The sequence below is a fragment of the Triturus cristatus genome, chromosome 3_1, assembly GCF_964204655.1.
Source record: "Triturus cristatus chromosome 3_1, aTriCri1.1, whole genome shotgun sequence".
Taxonomy (NCBI): domain Eukaryota; kingdom Metazoa; phylum Chordata; class Amphibia; order Caudata; family Salamandridae; genus Triturus; species Triturus cristatus.
This window is the reverse complement of record NC_140583.1, coordinates 206,619,565-206,635,469: the sequence shown is the minus strand read 5'-3', so window position 1 is coordinate 206,635,469 and position 15,905 is coordinate 206,619,565. Positions and strand designations below refer to the sequence as shown.

At 44.5% G+C, this 15,905-nt stretch overlaps 1 long non-coding RNA gene across 2 annotated transcripts in view; it reads right to left on the bottom strand.

Annotated features, from left to right (window-relative positions):
- Positions 1 to 830: 830 nt before the first annotated feature.
- Positions 831 to 15,905, bottom strand: part of LOC146859927 (uncharacterized) — a 32,691-nt gene continuing 17,616 nt past the window's right edge. For both annotated transcript variants that reach the window (XR_014978742.1, XR_014978743.1), the window contains exons 2-4: positions 9,625 to 9,702; positions 9,413 to 9,457; positions 831 to 4,156 (exon numbers count right to left, since the gene is read on the bottom strand). This is a non-coding gene — a long non-coding RNA (uncharacterized LOC146859927). The remainder of the gene's footprint in view (positions 4,157 to 9,412; positions 9,458 to 9,624; positions 9,703 to 15,905) is intronic.

The following is a 15,905-nucleotide window of genomic DNA, read 5'->3' as shown; positions in this document are numbered from 1 at the left end:
TAATCTTGGCAACAGTTTTTTGGACAATGGAGAAAATGATTCCAGCACGAAATTTCTTACCTACTACTACCCCTCTCCCCGTTTAACATAACTATTTCACCCGCCCCTATCACAAACAGAAGCACCGCATGTCCGACCTCAACAACACTTTCATACAGATGTTGCATCATACTCTCAACGCCACGAACACCACCAACTGTTGGGTGTGCGGAATGATGCCAGCTCACCAGAAAAAGGGAGGAACACCTTTCATTCCCTTGCCATTTTCACATTACGGCTCCTGCAGAGTCTGGTTCGCACTGTTGTGGGCCTCAGAAATTGTTACCATTACTTCAACTGGTGTGGGAGGACTCCATGCCAAATTGAACAAAGTCTGTTACCCCGATGAGGAAGGGGACCCACAAGCCAAAGGAACTGCATGGAAAATGGAGGAATAATCGCAGAGGAAATGCCTCCACACGCTATGTTTTCCCCAACACTCGAACGACCAAGGGTAATGGGCCACCTGTTATTGCTGTGACTAGAGCACGAGCGGACCTTTGTGAGAGCAGTGTTGGCCGCATTCCTGTGGGAAAAAGTGACTGTACAACAGTACTGAACATTACTGGAACGAACAATAGTAATTTTCGTTCCTCACACAAAACCTATTTTATCTGTGGAAACAAACGTTATCATCATTTGCATATTGGTTGGTCTGGGGTTTGTCTTTCCTGCTTCACCCTTAGCACCTGCCTCCTACCACAAAGATCAGAAACTGTTTAACGATAATTCCTTAAATAGATTCAAGAGGACCATAGAACATAATGAAATAGATCAGACTGACACCGCTCTACAACATGTTGATTTTAATTTAGGGCTCTTTCTTTTTGGGTGCAGCTTTAAATAGCAGAAAGATTAGGTGGTTGACCTGTGTAGTAGAGGCTGTGCGAACCAGACAGTGACGGCTCTTGGTAATTTCACAGAAGAGCTCCAAATTGCAAGAATCGTAGCTTTACAAAATAGAATGGTGCTTGATGTAATCCTCGGCAGTAGCTGTTGCGTGTTCATTTCTGACCACGCCCCTTCCGTCTATGACACCATTTCTAAATTACACAAAAAAGCTGCAGAAATACATCAAGACCAAGGAACCTGGTCCGACTGGTTACAGGGACTTATCTCCACTTGGGGTTGGACATTGTTAATGGGAATAGTAATCATAGGAGCCATCTTGCTCACTTGCTGTTTCTGCATTCAATGTGCCCCTATGATATGCACCACTTGTATAAATGTTTGCAGTAGTATTAAACCCACCCTAATCAATGTTCATGAATTAAATAGAGAAATGATTATGCGCACTGAAATTCATGAATTAATTAATATTAATGTACGCGATTAATACATGTACCCCTTAGAATAGATTCAGCACAACTGAACAGGGAGGACAGTTAAAATGTAAAATCTGAATTCTCTCGTTTTTTAATTAAGCTGTGCTTCATCCATTTCCACCCCTGTCCAGTTTTCAGCCTGGTTCTATCCTTAACACCGCACCTGCATCAACATTGGTAAAGAATCTAGATTGAGACATTGTAGGCTGCGTAAACATGCAAAGTCAGCACAAAAGAACAGCTGAGGTCTGCACTGGGTTTCGTGTGTTTGTTAAATAATGGTAAAGCCTTGGATAAAGTTTGCTTAGATAGTTTATCTTGTTGTGCAGCTTCAGGACGCAACAGTTACACAAGGCACAAAGGTTGTTGATTCTTACCTATTGTCTCATTTGTGTGTTCTTCCCAAAGCTCCATTTACCGCTGGGCGTTCCTTGTGTGTGATCTTTACTAAAAAACCCATGCAACCATCTTTAGGGGTGCTCTCTCCTTGGGTATCTTGATGGTACTTATCGGATGGAGACCCAGTCATGAATGCTTAATAAATGCCCTATGGTTCGACTTTGCTCCAGTGTCGATTACTCCTTACTTGTTAAGAACCCGTGGTGAAGTGGTGATCCTGCACCAGCAGATTGATTAATCTGTTCCCAGGATCGACACAAATTTCCTACCACCCAGCATTCCCCCAGGTCTCCCGATAACAAAATGGTACCACACGTGTGTGAATAGGCATAGTGGCTGCATCAGAAAATGGCCCAAATCGTACTGTGGGGACTTCAAAATTACCCATCACAAAACTACCTGGTTTTGCAGGGGGGTGGGCTGGTTTTTTTGTCCCCGGGCTCGTGGCCATCTACGGAAACCTACGAAATCCCACACATTTCTGAAAACTAGACACCCTGGGGAGTCCAATGAGGTATGGCTTGTGTGGATCACACAACGTTTCCCTACCCAGAATTCCCTGCAAACCACAAATTTGGTTGGAGAAAAAAAAACAAATTTTTGTGTGGGACAGTTGTAGGATCACAGGGCTGACACCAATTTCCTACCACCTAGTGTTCCTCCAGGTCTCTCGATAAAAATGGTACCTCACTTGTGTGGTTAGGCAGTAGGGGGACCTGGTTTTTTGTTCCCGGGCTCACGGCCATCTAGACAAACTTACCAAACCCACACATTTCTGAAAACTAGACTGGAGAGTCCAATGAGGTATGGCTTGCGTGTATCCCCCAACATTTCCCTACCCAAAATTCCCTGCAAACCTCAGATTAAGCTGGAAAACAAAAAAATCACTTTTCCGATACATCTTGCGAAGGATCTCCCTGCCGGCACAAATGTCCTACCACCCAGCGTTCCCCTTGCTCTCCCGAGTAAAATGATACCTCACATAAGCACTTGCGAATGATGCACTTTGTATGTTGTGATTAGTGGAACAAGTGTAGGAGTGGAACTAGGTATCTGACACTAAATACGCTAGGTCCTGAAGAATAGCCAAGAGATGTAGGCTAGAAACATGTCACTCATTAGGCTTTTCGGAACATTAATTCCATGAATCATAATCTTTACCCTGTTTTTAACCATACCGACTGGGGGGAGGGTCGGAATAAATTAGCATTAACAACTAGCCAGGTATTTTTAACAAACATCTTCCTTTACTTCACTCCTTCCCTGCAGAATCACTTGCCTCTCAGTCAAAACCTCAGAGCTCCTGCATAGTTAGTTTGGTCGCAGCACGCCCCATTCTGTAGCAGAACGGGAAGGACCCTATGATGAAGCATGCCACTATGGGGTAACCCTGGTGGGTGAGGGTTTTACGGAAAACAAAATGTTTTCCCATGTGAAGGAACAATAACTCCTGTAATAAGTATGGTTGGGTCCTTTTGTTTTTCTGCATTAAGCCCAGTGATCATACAACTTTTCCACACAAACATTTGAGACAAAATTAGATTTTTTCAGAAAAACATGAGCTTTACAGGGGGTTCTGGGTAGGGAAATATTGGGGGAGCCACGCAAGCCATACCTCACTGGACTCCACAGGGTTTCTAGGTTTCCCTAGATGGCCGGTAAGCCCAGGGCCAAAAACTCAGGTGCCCCACCCCCTGCAAAACCAAGTCGTTTTAGGATAGGTAATTTTGAAGTCTCCACAATAAATTTAGGGCCCTTGCCTGTTGCGGGTCCTTGAGCAACCCACACGAGTGAGGTACCATTTTTATCGGGAGACCTGGGGGAACGTTGGGTGGTAGGAAATTTGTGTCAGCCCAGTGATCTTACAACTTTCCTACACAGAAAATTGAGCAAAAATTGTTTTTTCCAGCTAGATTGGAGGTTTGCAGGGGATTCTGGGTACCTCACTAGACTCCCCAGGGTGTCTAGTTTTCAGAAATGTGTGGGTTTGGTAGATTTCCCAAGATAGCGGCCGAGCCCAGGGCAAAAAACTTAGGTGCATCCCCCCCCTGCAAAACCAGATGGTTTCAAAATAGAAAACTTTGATGTCTCCACAATACGTTTTGGGCCTTTCCCTGACACGGGTACTTCACCCACCCACAGGATTGAGGTACCATTTTTATCAGGAGACTTGGGGAAATGCTGGTGGTAGGAAATTTGTTGTTTCTTTCTGAAGCGTGAAAATGATGGCAGAGTAATGCAAGGAAAATGTGACAGTCACTTTCTGATGTTTGCATGACATTTAGGGTAAGATAACTTGGGGTCCACGAGACAAACATCACCATGTACTCCCCGGGGTGTTCATTTACGAGAATATCTAGAGCTGGTAGGTTTATCTTAGGTAGAATGTACACCTAGGCAGAGAAAGAAAACGAAAAATATTACTGAACAACCATCTATTCCTCAAGCACACACACATACATACTGGTTGGATTTGGCACAAGGGTGAGTGATGGTTCAATGTATGAAATTTTAATAACAAGAGATTTCACAAAAATGAAATGCACGGTCAATAATTGAAAGGACAAAAATTGAACCAGTGACGTACACCGCCAGCCAAGCACCAGTCCATGCACACCGCCAGCCAAGCGCCAGTCCATGGACACACCACCATCCCATTTAGGGTTGTCTTATACAAAAAAGAAAACACAAAAACTGTAAGCAGATACAAATCTACTGACATAAAATCTGAAACTAAATACATTGCACTAATGCCAACCATAAAACTGAACAAAAAAATATAAAATACAGACCAGGCAATTAGCTGTACCACTCATGGACGCTCCCAAAAATTATTTTGTGTGCGGTACATTTTAAAACAAGCAGGCACACAGTGCAGGGTTAGAAGGACACTCAGCGCAGTACATACGTGTCTCCTTCCACGTACCTCTTCACCAACAGACTCTACATCTGCTACTAGGAAAATCTTTTGAGGGCGTGGGAGGAATGTTATCAGGAAAGTGGCGATCTTTCAATCTAGCCACATCCTCCTCCACTGCGACTCTAGGAACACTTGCCTGTTTTACAGGCCATTCACACACCTGTCGTACGCGATACACATGAAACCATTCACACCACCAGGCACGGAACCAACATTACAACATTCACAAAAAGAGACAAGGTACACCCTGCTTGAGAAAGACAGAAAAGACTAATATTACTACCCAAGTATCTATTCCTCAAGCACATACATACTGGTTGGATTTGGCACGAGGGTGAGTGATGGTTCAGTATATACAATTTTATTAACAATAGATTTCACAAAAATGAAATGCAGTGTTAATTGAAAGGAAAAGAAACTGAACCATTGACTCACAGCTCGTGAGCTGTAAAGCCACGTCAAGGCACCAACCTCTTTACAGGCCATTCATACACCTTTCATTCGTGTGACACACAAGACCATTCACACAACCAGGCACGGAACCAACACATTACAACACTTACAACAAGCATTGAAAATGCAATACGTCTCGCCTTTGATAAAGTTAAAGTCATTTGCTTTGATAATGGTATTGTATAGCAAAGCAAATGGCTTTAACTTAGAAGTCCCCACCAGCCCACAAAAACAGGAACACCCTACCCCCTGCCTTCAGCCTCCCCAAGTGTAGCATCCTAAGGTGGAGCAAAAAATGCCCTTTCTCTGTGTCATGTCGCTGTGAAGCGAGCAGCTCTCTCCCAATGCTTTAAATGAGAATATAGTGCGGGTACTCATGCTATTAGAGTGCTTGCTTCAAACTGAAGTGCCGGTACTCTCCCATATAAAGCATTGAAAATCTCGTGCGAAAGGAAGTTGAAGTGCCATTCCTTTCACATTATAGAAGTTTAAGTACTCGGTACCTGCCCATTTAAAGCACTGCTCTCGCCCCATATGAATGCAGTACACCTTCTTGTGTGCCATATGCTTGTAAAGGAGACCATCCCTTTCTGTTTGTGTAATGGCCTCTAATTAGCCTAATACGAGTAGTGATGACGATAGTGATGTGAAGAACGGAAAGTGCGCATTTAAAACAGAAATTTTAGGGGAGAGGGTGAGGCGTAACACCAGAGCTGCCGACGTAGCACTGGGAAACCGGGTTGGAGTCTCGGCATCAGCTCCGCACCCTGTGATTCTGGGCATATCACTTAATCTCCTTCCCCCGTGCCTACCAAAAATGAACGTGCCTAATGTAACTGGTGCTCATATAATACACCAATATACTTTCGTCAACTTCAATATTTAAACTGCAATAAAGTCACGTTGCATTATGTCACACCTACTTACGAGAAAAATGCTCTGGGATGCCCATGCAATGGAAAGCCACCCAATACAAATGTGTACAGCCCCCGCCTTCACACACTCGCACCTTGATAACCCCACAGGTAAAGGCCTTCGTTCAAAGTCGCCCCAACCCTATCTCCCCCAGAGTGGGGGTTAGCAATATACAACCCTGTGATGCACGCCACTGACCCCTACCCACATATCCACCTCACTCATCCCCAGTAGGAGTCTGCTCGGCATCAGCAGCATGAGCGGAAAGTTCCGGGATAGGCTCTGCATGGGGTCTGATTGGGGCACAAGCAAATTCAAACACACTAAAGGAAACGAAAGACAAGCGCAGTCCCGAAAGAGGATCACGCCAGAGCTTGTCTTTATGGGGCCATGTGTTTGAAACACATGGCCCCATAAAGATAAGAAACCTTTTACGACGGGAGGAAAGCAGGCAAGCCCGTCCAAGTGGGCCGCCTGAAAAAGCCAAACGGAGGCAACATGGAAAGCTCTTTTCCAATGGCTGGCCACCGTTTAGCATAAACGGTGACGCCAGCCAATGGAAAAGAGGGGCGGGGCTTAAAGCCTTTTACTGAAAGTCCTCAAAAACATTAAATCTCGCCGAGCGAGCTGCGCATGTGTCCCTAAAAAGGGACAAGGTACACCCCGCTTGAGAAAGACGGAAAAGACTAATATTACTGCCAAACCATCTATTCCTCAAGTACATACATACTGGTTGGATTTGGCACAAGGGTGAGTGATGGTCAGTATATACAATTTTATTAACAATAGATTTCACAAAAATGAAATGCACTGTTAATAATAATTGAAAGGACAAGAAACTGAACCATTGACTCACAGCTTGTGAGCTGTAAAGCCACGTCAAGGCACCAACCTCTTTACAGGCCATTCATACACCTTTCATTTGTGTGACACATACAAAACCATTCACACCGCCAACCACGGGCCCACCACATTACAACACTCACAGCAGCAGATCGCGCCATTCAAGGGCCCATCACTTTCACACGCCCACATGCCTGACACAGCAACCACACCAGCTGACGGATTGCGTGGACTGGCTTTTGGCTACCAGTGTGTGTAGTGACCAGCAGCAAGTTACTACTCACACACCGCCAGCCAAGCGCCAGTCCACACACACCGCCAGCCAATCGCCAGTCCATTCACACTGTCAGCCCATTCACACCGCCAGCCAAGCGCCAGTCCACACACCGCCAGCCAAGCGCCAGTCCATGGACACACCACCATCCCATTTAGGGTTGTCTTAAACAAAAAAGAAAACACAAACAAATTGTAAGTAGATACAAATCTACTAACACAAAATCTGAAACTAAATACATTGCACTAATGCCAACCATGAAACTGAACAAGAAATATAAAATACAGACCAGGCACTTCACTTTATCACTCATGGACACTCCCAAAAATTATTTTGCGTGTGGTACATTTTAAAACAAACAGGCACACACAGTGCAGGGTTAGAAGGACACTCAGGGCAGTACATACGTGTCTCCTTCCGCGTACCTCTTCGCCAACAGACTCTACATCTCCTACTGGGAAAATCTTTTGAGGGCGTGGGAGGAATGGTATCAGGAAAGTGGCGATCTTTCAATCTAGCCACATCCTCCTCCACTCCGACTCTAGGAACACTTGCCTGTTTCACTACAACAAGGCTGCCTATTACAGACTCCTGAAACTTAACAAAAGTCATTGCTGACTCAGGACAACAATCCTTAAATACAACAAAAGCATTAAAGGTTGCCAAGTGGAAAAGATGGATAGCCAACTTCTTATACCAAATGGAAGCCTTACGAAGAGCAGTGTAAGGTTCCAACCTCTTATCTACTCTATCAACACCACCCATGTGCCTATTATAGTCTAAAATGCACACAGGTTTGCGCGCTTCAGCAACCTGACCCCAAACAGTCACAGGTGAAGTGCTTTCATCATGAATGGAAGTCAGGATGTAGACATCTCTCCTGTCTGAAAACTTCATAGCTAGAAGTTCCGCACTACGCAACGCATTGCACTGTCCCTGCACAAGCTTTTGACAAACAAGTTCTTGTGGGAATCCTTTACGGTTAGAACGGATCGTGCCACAAGCAACAGTGTCCACTTTGGCCAATTCCCTGAACAACTGCATACCAGTGTAGAAGTTATCTACATATAAATGATGACCTTTGTTAAAATGTCCTCTACCAAGTTCCCACACAATTTTCTCACTCATTTCAAAAGTGGACGGACAGCCAGGGGGGTCAATCGTGGAATCCCTACCGGTGTACACCCTGAAATTAGAGACATATCCAGTCCTACTGTCACACAGCATATACATCTTAATTCCACAGCGTGCCCTCTTGCTAGAAATGTACTGCCTAAAAACCAAGCGGCCTTTGAACAAGACCAAAGGCTCATCCACAGTTATTTCTTTACCTGGAGAATAGATCTCAGAAAATCGATCTCCAAAGTGGTCAATGACAGGCCGAATTTTAAATAGACGGTCACAATCAGGGTGATCTCTTGGCAATGCTAAACCATTATCGACAAAATGCAGCATCCGAAGCAGAAGCAAATACCGATCACGACTCATGATTGCCGGAAATATAGCCGTTGCCATCAAGGGACTAGTAGACCAATATGAAGACAATGAGGACTTCCTTAGCAAGCCCATCAAAAAAGTTAAACCCAAGAACTTCTTGAACTCATCCAGATTTGTGCGAGTCCACTGGGTAGCTCTAGGGTGGGGCCTAAGCCTGGCACTGTTGTCTCTCAAATACTGTTCAGCATACAAATTAGTCTTCTCAACAATCTCTGCCAAAAATACATCGTCCATAAACAACTGAAAAAAATGTATAGGCAAAAAGTTCTCTGTATCCACTCTACACCCTGGAACACCAGTAAAATCGGGCAATGCCGGCTGCACCATGTCTGGGGCAACCCAGAGGTCAGCACTTCCAATGGGAAGCCTTGCAGCCCCTGGCTGCAGCCCAGATGACTCTTGCTGCACTATCGGCACATCAACATCCACACTGAGAGTAGCTTCATCATCCGATGATTCCTCGTTGACCGAAAACTCACTGCCTGAATCTTCCACTCCCTCCTCTGCCTCAGATGCAGAGTCATTTTCTGAATCAAGGTCAGAGGAAGACTCAAAAAGCATACCGACAACCTGCTGAGCAGTAATCCTGCGACTAGCCATAATCGTTACTAAGAAAGGAGACTTCGTAAACAAGTCACCAACCACCACCAACACTGTTCAAAATAAGTAAACAAAGCGTGGCTTTATCACAAAGATCTATATACTCAAAAACTATACGATTCACTAGCAAGAGACCGCTACACTCACCAGAACCTACTCTGCAGAGACACAGCAAACACCAACGATATCCCACTAGAAAGAAAAAACAAAAGCAATTACTCACCAAACAAAATGCACATCAAGTACAAATGCAAAAAGTTTTTCCACACTCAATAAAATAGAAGCTAAACATTCAGCTATTATTACACCATTTACAAAAAGACATTTATGAGTAAATAGTACCAAAAACGTTTTCTTACCCAACACATACAACTACACAAACTGCAGAACCACCAGTGTTGAAACCGCAACCTGGAACATCAGTCAAAAGCCTTGAACTAGAATAAAAAAGAGAAGTAAAACATTACAATCGCAATTCAGAAGAAATAAAACAATTATTATAACACGCTATGCCACTACTCAAATGGCCAATCTGCCACCAAGGGGGACAGAAAAACAGCTAAAGGTAAATAATAACTGATGCCCCATCCCATTGGGGCAACTCTTACCCAAGGGGCCATGCTGAAACAAATATATACATATCCCTGGTGCTAATGGTTTATCAACTCTCCCCCCCCTCCCAGCAAGGAAACTCATCAGTTTCACCTCTGGACGCCTGGAAGCAAATGGCTTCCAGCGCGTCCGCCTGCTACTGAGGACGTTGGTGCGCAGACGTCGCAGGATTACCAGGGGGTGGGGAGGGGTGGGGTTTGTAGATGGGATGCCCATGGGGGGGCAGGGGCGCCAGCTCTTCCCCCATGAGTGGGTGCCATGAGGGGACCGTTCCGTAATGAGCACACGCCCACCGTGGCTCATGAAGGAACGGTTCCGTCAAGTGCATAGAAAGGGTTAAGAGTTCGATTCATAACAGTTTGCTGTTGATCATGTAACTATATTGTCCTGCCATCTCCAGATGACAGTGTAGAGTGGGCAGAATCAATATTCATGAAGTGGGGTAGTGCTTGGGTGCTAAGTCAATAGGATGCTTAATAGAACTGTGCTCTGATGTGCAGAGAAAGGACTTTGATCATACCATGATGATTTAGGAGGAGTTTTTGTGATTTAATATGTGAAATAGTGTATATAAATCTTTGATTTTGGGGGTGAGCCAGATTCTTTTTGGAGGCTACTAGAGATGCTGCCAGTTTCTCTATTGATTTTGCTGCTCACTTGGGGCTTGGAATAATTTTGATTTTGCACTACTCTGTAGTGCTCCATTTGCTGAGAGACATCATATTAAAGACATCATGATTTCCTTTGTACTGTATCTTCTTACATTTCTAATAAATCAATTATTGAGTGAGTCCCAACTTGATTTACTGTGATTCTGATGTGTTGAGGTTTGCCTTATCTTGGGGACACACCGCTTCATGAAAATGTGGTTTAACACCACCTACAATTCATCAACCTATGGGTGAGTGGTTGAGGTTCAAATTTAGGGGTTCTGCTGTGCTGATAAAAGGCAGGGGTATTTCCTGGCTTCAATTAATTGGGGGGTTGTGGAGGTGGATACCGAGACCTACCATGTCTTCTCTTATTTGTTTGATTACATTGTATCTCCTTATTTGTCCTGGGTAGAATGTTAAATATGCAGGAGTAATCAGAGCCATTTCAGTAATTACGTGTGACTATTTGATGCAAAATTACTGATAAGGCGATTACTACTCCTCACGTAACTACCGCAAGAGCACATTTAGGGAGCAGCTGCTCGCTGTTCGTGTTCTGTTGCATTTAACGCTACTTCGTAATTACTGCTAAATGCAGAATTACTGTTCACGTGTAATTCTGCATAATCTCATGGAAACATCAGGTAATTCGGAGTGATTACGTTTAACGGAATTATCTGAGTTTCGCCCACCCTTAATCCTTACCGAAGTTAATCTTTTGTTTCAGGATCTCTCTGCTGATGAAAGCTGGATTATGGAGATTAATTTGTTAGACAGTCACAGAGCTAATTATTTGTTGGAACATTTTCAAGGTTTTATACACATGGGTTTCCCAGAAATATTTTAATATTGTTGGTACTTTTATGACCAACACTTGCCAATAAGACAAGTTGTTTCCCCACTGGGTGTATTACTAGTCTGCTATATGTAGTTTTGGGCTTCCTATCGCAACAGAGCAACGAATAGGGGTGGGCGGAATTTCCGTAGTCGCGTTACCCAAAGTTCCACGAAGCAGTAAAAAAATCTCCGCAAGCTACGAAGGATTCCGCGAGCACACGGAATTGCTTGTTCCGCCAGTTCGCGATGCGCTTTTCCTGTTCGCGAACGTCTGATGGCGCATCCGAATGACGTGTTCGCGATCGCATGCTCGCACGGGATCGCGCAGCCGAACGCAAACGGATAGGAAAAGACATCGGCGAATGCAGGAATCCCGGTAAGTCGCTCCTGCGCGCGCAAACGCGCATTTTGAAAGCGTGAACAAGGAAAAAATTCCACTACGCTTAAGCTTTACAAAATATGAAAACAGCCCTGATAGCCAGAGACCATCACCTCATACCAGTAGCAGAGAAACAGCCTTGGCAAACAACTAGAGATACCCAGAATCCCACTGCCTAATTCAACGTGTGAAATAAGACACTGAACAAAATGAATTGGTACAGGATGCAGGATGGAAGATACATTTCATTTTTTCCCCCCCATACAAACTTTAATTTTCTCCGGAAACAGTACAAAAGGAGTAAGCGTTCAGAGTCAGTTAAAACTTAACAAGCGTATACCTACATACAAGGTAGTATTCACATTTTCTAATTGACACTACATGTCGTGTCCTTGTTCGACCATATTGGTTCCATGGCTTCTTGTATCCGGTATGGTATCTTATCACATTAACATACAATTTCTTCACACTGTACCGTATAAAAAGGTGTACAATTTCCTGATTAACTATCTACTTAATAACATACTTTTTATTAACTGCCACCCCACACCCCTGCTGACGAGTCTTCACATATGTCTGACAAACCCAAAGACAAATGAGGATTAGTCCAGGACTAAACTTTAGACTCACCTATATAACATAAATACAATCTAAGTAGCAAAAGAACATGCACACTTCGAGCAGTTAGGGGTAGTGAAATCTCTGAAACCCAGTGATTATCAACTTAGACTATCAAGTGATGTCTGGACACGGTACAGGTTTAAGGACGGGATCAATTACCTCATTTACATACATCTAAGACACAAACATGTCAGATGCTTTAACCCCTTCAATGCCCCGCCCTTTCCCCCTGCTGTGCCGGGCCTTTCATTAGCGGGCGGGGTCCATGACGAGATAGTCTCGTCATGTAATGGCATGTAATTTGTGCGGTGTTAGATATGCTCTTTGCATAATCGTATATTGAATAAACTTGAAACGGGCGTTACGAGAAGTGCATTTTGGATATTCTAGTATTGTTGACCATTCCTTGTCAGTCAATGGCCCGTCAAGATCCTGTTCCCACTATGCGCGTGTTGTTGCAAGGGGGCGTGGGACAGTGTGTGCGTATACCCTGGTAGAACAAGCACGTTAAGTGACTGCCAGTCTCCATGAGGTACATTAAATAAACAAGTTTACGAGTATCCGGTTCAGTTCCATTAGGAGCCCAATGTTTTTTGAAATAGCGCAATAGACTTGCATGGTGTCCGTGCCCCCCCCCCACCCCCCCAAATCCCCCCCTCCACTCATTTACAAAGTCTGTGTGAGTAGCATCTTATCACTAAATAAATCTCCTATGGTGGTTACCCCGGCTTGCAGCCATGAGTTTAACTTACGAGTAGTGAGTGTGCCTAGATTAGGTGGGATACCTAATAATGGCCCATTTGGGGCATATGCAGGGAGAGTATTAGTGTATTTTAATGCCAGTTTCCAATATGCAAATGCAGATTTGAAAAGTGTACCTTCTGCATGCGGCAGTGTTCCGCTCGGGAAGAAAAGCCTGTGTAGTGCACCATGAGCCAACATTTCGGTCTAAGAATGCTATTCACGACCAGCTAACCAATAGGAAAACCACTGAAGTTGCGAGGTCAAACAATATGCATAAAAAACTGGAGCCACCATTCCCCCAGCATGAGACGGAAGTTGCAACTTTGCTAAACTCAGGCGTCTGCGGCCTATCCCCTATATTAATGAAATTAATAACGTATTGAGAGTTGTAAATACGGTTTTTGGGAGTACTACTGGAAGATTTACAAAATAGTTCAATAGATGTGGAAGCATAACCATTCTAGATATTGCCAAGCGTCCCGCTATTGACAGTGGAAGTGAGGTCCAGAACACTATCCGTGTCCTTAGTGAGTGGATAGCCTGGTGTAGGTTGCCATCTATGAGATCAGTTTTTGTTCTGTATATCTGTATCCCTAGGTACTTGAAAGTATGAGGAGCTATAGTTATCTCATGGTGTCTGAATGGTATAGATTAGTCAGTTATATTGGACCCGAAGGGGAAGGCATAAGATTTTTCGTAGTTAATGGCTAATCCAGCAATGCGTTCAAATTGCCCGAACAGCTGTGCCACAAGGGTTAAATTAGTTTGCAAGTTTCTAGTATATAAAATGATAACATCTGCATAAAGAGACACAGCATGATGCGTGTTATTAATGTTTATCCCCCACTCCATAGAGGACGCTCGGAGTTTGTGAGCTAAGGGTTCCAGGGCCAGGGCGAACAGTATAGGTGAGAGGGGGTATCCCTGCCTCATGCCCCGTTGTATTTGATAGGGTTCTGAGATATGTGATCAAGTACGTACTCTTGCTGTGGGAAGTTGATATAGCAGTTGGATCCAACAGATATATTCATGTGGGATCCCAAATTTCATTAGTGTGGCAGCGTGCCGGAAGGCAAGGTCACAAGAGTTCTAAACTGCTATGTGCCGTTATTTTTTAACCTGACACTGAATCTCGCTGCTGATTTCTTTTATGTGTTTTGAATTGGTTACCTTAACGCACTTGCACTTTCTCCTCTGCCGGTCCCCGTTTCACCGCAGCTTGGTGAGGTTTGTGTGGAGGGACGTGGCTCCGCCCTCGAGTCCCACACTACCGCTACCGGGGGCAGTATTTAGACCGCCTGTGCGCCCAGCTACGCAGCAATAGGTGGCAGCGCGCCGGAAGGCAAGGTCACAAGAGTTCTAAACTGCTCTGGGCTATTATTTATTTTTTGACACTGAATCTCGCTGCGGATTTCTTTTACGTGTTTTAAATTGGTTACCTTAACGCACTTGCTGCTCCCCCAGTCCCCGTTCCACCGCAGCTTGGTGCTGTTTGTGTGGAGGGACGTGGCTCTGCCCTAGATTCCCACACTCCCGCTACCGGGGGCAGTATTTAGATCACATGTGTGCTTGGCCGCACCGAAGGCAAGCCCGTCTGCGCCCGTACGCGCCCAGCACCAGCCATGCTGCCCGTTTGCCCAATAAGGAGGTAATTCAGTGGTCTAGGCACGATCTTTTATCCCTTAATGATAAAATTTGCTCCAAGGCACACAGCTGGAAACTGCGGCGTCCCCCAGCACATGCATTGAGTGTAACTGGGTGCTAGGAGAGAGTAAGTGGGTGTTAGGAGAGATGGCAGGTCACCTAGGCTCAACAGATGTTAAAAGGGAGCAGAGTAAGCAAGCTGAACAGATCAGGGCATGCCTTATAAACTGATCCTTTCCAAAGCATGTGGAGGATTTGTGGCTACTACTGGCAGAAAATGAGTACGAGGTCATGTTCATGACAGAAACGTGGCTGAAGGAGGATACCCTAGCAGCAGTGGCACTAGCTATTCCACCTGGCTTCAAAATATGCTGCGCGAATAGGGAGGGAGATAAGAGGAGGGGGGAGTTGCAATTAATTTAAAGGATTCTTGGGACATAGCGTCCTCAGCACTGTCAAATATGGATGTGATTGAGGGTCTTAATTTGTGTATTAAGATCAACCCTACTACCTCCTTTGCTGGCCTGCTGGTTTATAGACCTCCAGATTGCCTGCCAAATATACACCAGGAACTCAGCAATTATATTGCGCAGAAATCTTTATTGTTCTCGAACTTTACATCATTAGTGGACTTTAACCAGCATATAAATGATCTTACCTGTGCTCACGCACTGCAGGCTGTTTCTTCTCTCGAGGGTGCTAATTTGCCTCAACAAGTTAATCTCCCCACTCACAAAGCAGGCCATACCCTTGATTTGTTTTTTTCTAATATTCCATCATTGAAAATGGAAGCGCCGAGCCAGCTGGTTTTGTCTGACCACTGCTTAATTCCCCTTTCCTTTAGCTTGGCAAAACCCAATCAGTCTGAAAAGTTCTCGTTACTTCTTAAAGAGGAACTGGAAGAAACTGAAGGCTGAGCTCTTAGGTCCAGTTTTGCTGGCCAGCCAACATCTATTTTCTATGGATCCTAATGCAGACACTTTGGTCTTAAATAGATGGATCGCCGCTGCAGTAGAGACCATTGCTCCAGCCAGTGTCACTAAATCTATGAGGAAATCGCCTTCAGCCCTTTGGTTCTCAATTTCACTTAGGACTATGAAAAGCAGGTGCAAACGCTTGGAGCGACAATGGAGGTCAGAATATGACACTA